Source organism: Ursus maritimus, unplaced genomic scaffold, assembly GCF_017311325.1.
Source record: "Ursus maritimus isolate PB19 unplaced genomic scaffold, ASM1731132v1 scaffold_10, whole genome shotgun sequence".
In the NCBI taxonomy this organism is placed as follows: Eukaryota; Metazoa; Chordata; class Mammalia; order Carnivora; family Ursidae; genus Ursus; species Ursus maritimus.
Genome location: NW_024423344.1, coordinates 24,642,124 through 24,648,433, shown reverse-complemented (window position 1 = coordinate 24,648,433; position 6,310 = coordinate 24,642,124).

Sequence of the window (6,310 nt, the reverse complement as noted above, 5' to 3'; positions counted from 1 at the left end):
AGTGCCAGACCCATAGGAGGAGACACACTCCACCAATGTTCCCTTTTCTCCCTTCTCTCAATACAACTTAGTTGAACTAATAGTTGCTGGTTGATAATTTACAGCAAATCTTCTCTTCATTTTTTTTATTTTTTGACTTGATTTAATTGAACTGATTGTGCATGTACTTTGCTTTTTGAGAAAATTAAATGTGACCACAAGAAGCTTTTTTTTTTTAAACCAACAGCTAGACTGAGTGTAAATGATACAATCTGAAAGGCAGGACTAGTTTCATGGGGGTGCAAGCCATAGAGCAGGGTCCTTATCTCAGAAGGACCCTGCACTTGGTTTAATTCTCTACTTGGTGTAATTATTTGCTGTGCCACATTGTTAGTAATTTTTTAACAAGGGGTTCTCATATTTTCCTATTGCACTGAGCCCTGCAAATCATGTGGCTGATCCCGCTGAAAGGCTTGGTAGGTGAAATGACCTGTGTGGGCGCTGACATTACAAACATGGATGCCAGAATTGGTCCTGTGGCCCATGTCCATTTTGCCATAATGACCTGTGGACTGACCTAACCTGTGGACTGAACCCGCGGACCTGTGGATCAATTGAGACTCAGTCCAAAAATAATGTTTATCTAATCAAAAAGATTGTATTCTGAGAAACTATTGAAGTGAAATTTTCTTTTTGCTTTCTATTACTTTTAAATATAAATCACTGAAAAGGGAATGTTCTTCAAACTGATTTTCACAACTAAAACAGAATACCCAGGTTTGCAAGTTATTCAGAACTGATAGGAAATATTTGAAGAAAGCTAAAGGGTGTTTATTTAATAAAATGATTGCTATGCGGTGCAGACCAGCCTAACAACTGTGAGCATGTAGTCTTTTATGAAAGTGTTCTTGTGTCACAAATACAGTATGATAATAACCAGAACTATAATTTCTTTTACTCAGCATAAATAATATTACAACAGATTCAGTTAATTTCTGTTTCTTCTTTGACATATTTTATATATATTCATACATATATATTTATATGCATGGAAACAAAGTAAGCTGAAATCATAAATTAAGGTTGATGTTTCTAATAATAAAACTAGTATTAAAAATGGATGAATATTAACTACTTAAAGAAATAGACCAAAAATTATCTGTAAATATGTGGCTGAGAAGATTTAAGGACTCTTTTTGAACTAAAATAAATAGGATGTACTCTCAGGGAGTCGAAAAAGAGATGTAATGAATGAGAAAAACTCAATTCTGTTTAAGGTCTTTGGGAAAGGCACCTGGAAAAGGCATCATACATGAAGAATGGTATAATCTATTGGGCATCAACATTGTGCTATTGAGAAGTGTTCTTATGGCTTTTCCACAGACTTGATAAGCGTTTCTCAACCTTGGCACCATTGACATTTAGGGCCAGATAATTCTTTGCTGTGGGAGCTACCCTGTGCATTGTAGTAAGCATCCCTGTCCTCTGCCCACTAAATGACAATAGGACTCCCCCTCCTCCCAAGCTGTGATGCCCACAATGTCTCTAGATATTGCCAAACAATTTGCTCCTATTTGAGAAACTCTGGCCAAAGTAAATATCTTTCAAAACTCCTTTTATTCCTTTTTTTTTTTTTTAAGATTTCATTTATTTATTTGTCACAGAGAGAGGGTATAAGCATGGGGAAGGGGCAGAGGGAGAAGGGGAAGCAGATTCCCCGCCGAGCAGGGAGCCCGATGCAGGGCTCGATCCCAGGACCCCGGGACCATGACCTGAGCCGAAGGCAGACGCTTAACCGACTGAGCCACCCAGGCATCCCAAAACTCCTTTTATTCTGATTCTGTTCTCATTTAGTGACCTTTTAGAGAAGAATAGCCTTCATTATTATTTAATAAATCAGATTTTAGGATAATAATGCATTAATCTGGATAATCTAATTGGGGTGATTCATTCTCTAAGAGACCGGTCACCTCTGAATGTGATACCCACCTTGTAAAATTCTAAATGTGTATCACTGAGGACTCTGAACCATGGAAACTTAACCCAGTACCGCAAATGTGTAGCCCTATGCCAGTGTCGCATCTTGACTTTGTTATCTTAATTCTAACCACAGACTACAGCAGAGTGAGTACAGATGAAACTTTGGAAGATTATCTAACTAATATTGACAAATCTCCAAATCTCACAGACTGTTTTCTATTTTATCTGTTACTCCTTATTTGTCTCAGAAAGTTCAAGAGTGACATACAGATGGCCAACAGGTACACGAAAAGGTGCTCAGCATCACTAATTATCAGAGAACTGCAAATCAAAACCGCGAGATGCCACCTCACACCTGTTAGAATGGCTATAATCAAAAAGACAAGCAATAACAAGTGTTAGTGAGGAGGTGGAGAAAAGAGAACCCTTGTGCGCTGTGGGTGGGAATGTAAATTGGTACAGCCACTATGGAAAACGGTGTGGAAGTTCCTCAAAATATTAAAAATAGAACAACCATATGATACAGCAATTCCATTTCTGGGTATTTATCCAAAGGAAACACACTAATTTGAAAAGATACTGCACCGCGCACAACCCCCCCACCATGTTCATTACAGTATTATAACAGTTAAGGCATGAAAACAACCCAAGAGTCCATTGATGGATGAATGGATAAAGAAATGGGTATATATATATATATATATATATATATACACACACACACACACACACACACACACACACACACTGGGATATAAATCAGCCATAAAAAGAAGGAAATCTTGCCATTTGTGACAAAATGGATGGACCTTGAGGGCATTACGCTAAATGAAATAAGTCAGAGAAAGGCCAAAACTGTCTCACTTACATGTATATGATCGCTCTTATACGTAAAACCTTAAATATTAATAATAACCCCCAGCTCATCGATAGATATACAGAGCAGACTGGTAGTTACCAGAGTTATGCAGTTGGGGGCCAGCAAATGCGCAAAAGGTGAAGTGGATCAAAAGATACAAACTTCCAGTTGTAGGGTAAGTCCTGGGAAGCAGTTCAAGATGGCGACAGAAGAAGATCCTGAACTCCTTTCCTCCCACGGACACAGGGAGTCTGCAATTACATATGGAGCAATTTCCTCTGAAAAAGACCTGAAAACAAGCTGGGAAAGTCCTTCACTTGGGCAAATGAAGACCCCAGAAGCAGGTAGGAGAGGCTGAGACAGAATCTCACCTTTAACCTTCCTCTCACAGTGTCTCCCGATCAGGTGGAATCCCACAAACTCAGAGTTTCTCCCTGAGGAGTGTAGAGTTTGTACCCCACATCAGGCACCCCCAACTTTTAAAACCTGCACCAGAGAAAGGAACCCGCAAAACATCTGGCTCAGAAAATGAACAGGGCTCAAGTCGGTGAGACCAGAAGGGAGCTGAGGAACGGTCTTTAAATGGGCTCGCGCAGGCTCAGAGGCCCCAGGGCCCAGAGCAGAAGCAGCTCTTTGAAAATTACCCAGAATTTAGGTGAAAGGGATTCATCTGCTAATTTTATTTATTTTATTTTTTAAAGATTTTATTTGTTTATTTGAGAGAGAGGAGAGAACGCGAGAGCGCATGCGCAGGTGCCGTGGGAACGGGGCTGGGGGGCGGGGGGAGTGAGAGAATTTCAAGCGTACTCTGTGCTGATCGCAGAACCTGTCCTGGGCCTCAATCCCACCACAGAGCCACCCGGGCACCCCTCATCTGCTCATTTTAAAGCATCCCTGGAGGGGCAGGGGCCTGTTGAGATACTTTTAGAGATAGAGCTGCTGGCAGGCACCATTTTCCAAAATTTTTTTTTTTTTCTCTAGACCTTTCTTCTTTCCTTGGTGTGTGCCATCTTCGGGCTCTCCCTCTGCCACGCTCCACAGCCTCACGATCTTCTGAGGGGAGCTTTTACACAGTCTAGTGCCCCAGTATTTTGCAGTGAAAGCCCAGGGGAAGCCCTTTGATTGTCTGGCTCTGGAGGCAGAAAAACCAGACTTGCACCCCTAGGGCACTGCACTGGTAGCAGACAGAATCACACCCCTGTCTTTCTGACAAGGGGCCTATCTGCTGGTCCAGAAGATTTGGCCTGAGGAGCAGGCTACGTTTCTGTTCTTACCACTTTCTCAAGATTTCAGCATCCCCGACCAGATTAGTACCACCTTCACCTTGCCTTTCATTGATTTCAAAGCTGCATACAAAATTACATATTCCCATTCTCATGATTTCGGTTAGATTCGTCCACATTTTTAATACATTTTCATTGTACTATTATATAATATTAATATAATTAATTAATATAATTAATTAATATAATTTGAATTAATATAATTCAAATATATATTTGAAAAGTAGAACACTTAGAAAGAAAGAAAGTGAAATTACCAGTAATTCTACTGGCTAAGAGAGAATTTAATTTAATTTCTCTGAGAGGTCTTTTATTCATTTAAGATTTGAACACACTTGCATGCAAAACTTTTTGTGCCTGACAATTTTTTGGAAGCAGCAGTGAAATCTTTTTCACTTTCTAACATGATTGTTTAGATTTTTAAGTTCTTTTTTTAAATTTTGATAATTTATGTTTTCAAAAAGGGAAATCTATTTTATCCAGATTTTATATTTTTTGTAGCATTAAAAAAATTTAAATCTCCACTCCTGTGGTTATCACACTTTCCCCCCTTTTTAGTGTTGAATGTGTTCTTTCTCTTTTTTGCTTGATTCTTTCAAAGGGCCTTTTTTTAGAACTATTTTAAAGAAACTTTTTTAGAACAATTCTTAGATTATATATGAAATTTTAAAATACAAAATAAAGATACCCTACAAAAGGTATTATTGGGTCAACTGTTTTGGGTTTTTACTGCTCTTGAAATAAATATACTACTAAATTGCTTTCTAGAAAGTTCATAAGACTCATATGCAATGTTTGTTTTTATTTCTCTATTTCATGAACTGGATCATAATTGTCATTTATGCCTCTGTAAGGTTGAAACTAAATTTAAAAAATACAGAACAAACTAGGGTCATATTATGTATTGTTCCTAAAACTACACCATCTTTTACTTTTTAACAGCTGTATGGAGTTTCATTCAATGGATGTACCATATTTTACTTAACCAATGCCTTACCATTCTGGTTAGCAATGCTGTATTATCAACTACTCAAAAAGTTAATCATGTGGAATACCATTTTGTTGTGCTCAGTGGATTAGAAATTCAGACACAGTACAGTGGAGATGACTTCTCTCTGATACATGATGTCTGGGGCCTCAGCTGGGGTCATCCAACAGCCAGATGAATTCAGTAACTGGGTAATGGAGTCACTGGTAGGTATTTTTGCTCACATGCCAGGTGGTTGTTGCTGGCTCTTGTCCAGAGCACCTACCTCTGCATGTGGTCTGAGCTTCCTCACAGTGTGGCTGCCTGAGTGTAGTTAGACTTTCTCCAGGGTGGCTGCGAGTCCTAAAGGTGAATGCCCCCAGAGAACCAGGCAGAGATGCATAGCTGTTTTTGACCTTGTGTCACCTCTGCTACGCTCTTTTGGTCATAGTAGTCACATGCCTACCTAGATTTCAGGAGAGTGGACATAGACCCCATCTCTTGATGGGAGAAGTGTCAGAGACTGTGCATAAAACCACCACACCTATTAAGAACATTTAGGCCATTTATGACTTTGTTCATTACAACAACATAACAATGAATATGTGCTTACATATATCTTCATGCACACAGTAAGGATTCCTGCAGGGCATATTTCTCATAAATAGAAGTGCTATTCCATGAGCATGCACGTTTAGAATTTTGATAAATCTATGTAATATCTCTTCCATAAGGCTTTGCCAAATTTATGCAGCCTCCAGCATAGGAAAGAAACTACTTCTTTACCATTTTCCTAACATTAACCTGCAGTTGAACACTTCTCCAGGATAAAAATTTTTTTCTGCCAAGGAATTTTTAATGGATAAATAGTTTTTCATAAAATGTATTTTACCACTCTTGTATTGTTTGGGTGTTTAGTAAGTAAACCTTTACCCACTTTCTTAATTATGTCCTGAGGACCCAGTTCTAGAAATAGAATTGCTAAGTCAAAATTTATTCCCTTTTTTAAGCCTGCTGATATATATTGCCAAAATAACAGAACATTTATGTCACTTTACATCCCATCAACATGTCCTCTTATTACGCAATGTTCATCAACAGTGGGACACGTCGCATTTTCTGATACATACCCCGAAGCACATTTACTACAAATTCCCAATGTGAACTCAGAAATCACATAGAATAAGTCTCCAGTTATAATTCCCAGGAAGACAATGTTTTGATGAATGCAGCTTCTTTTTC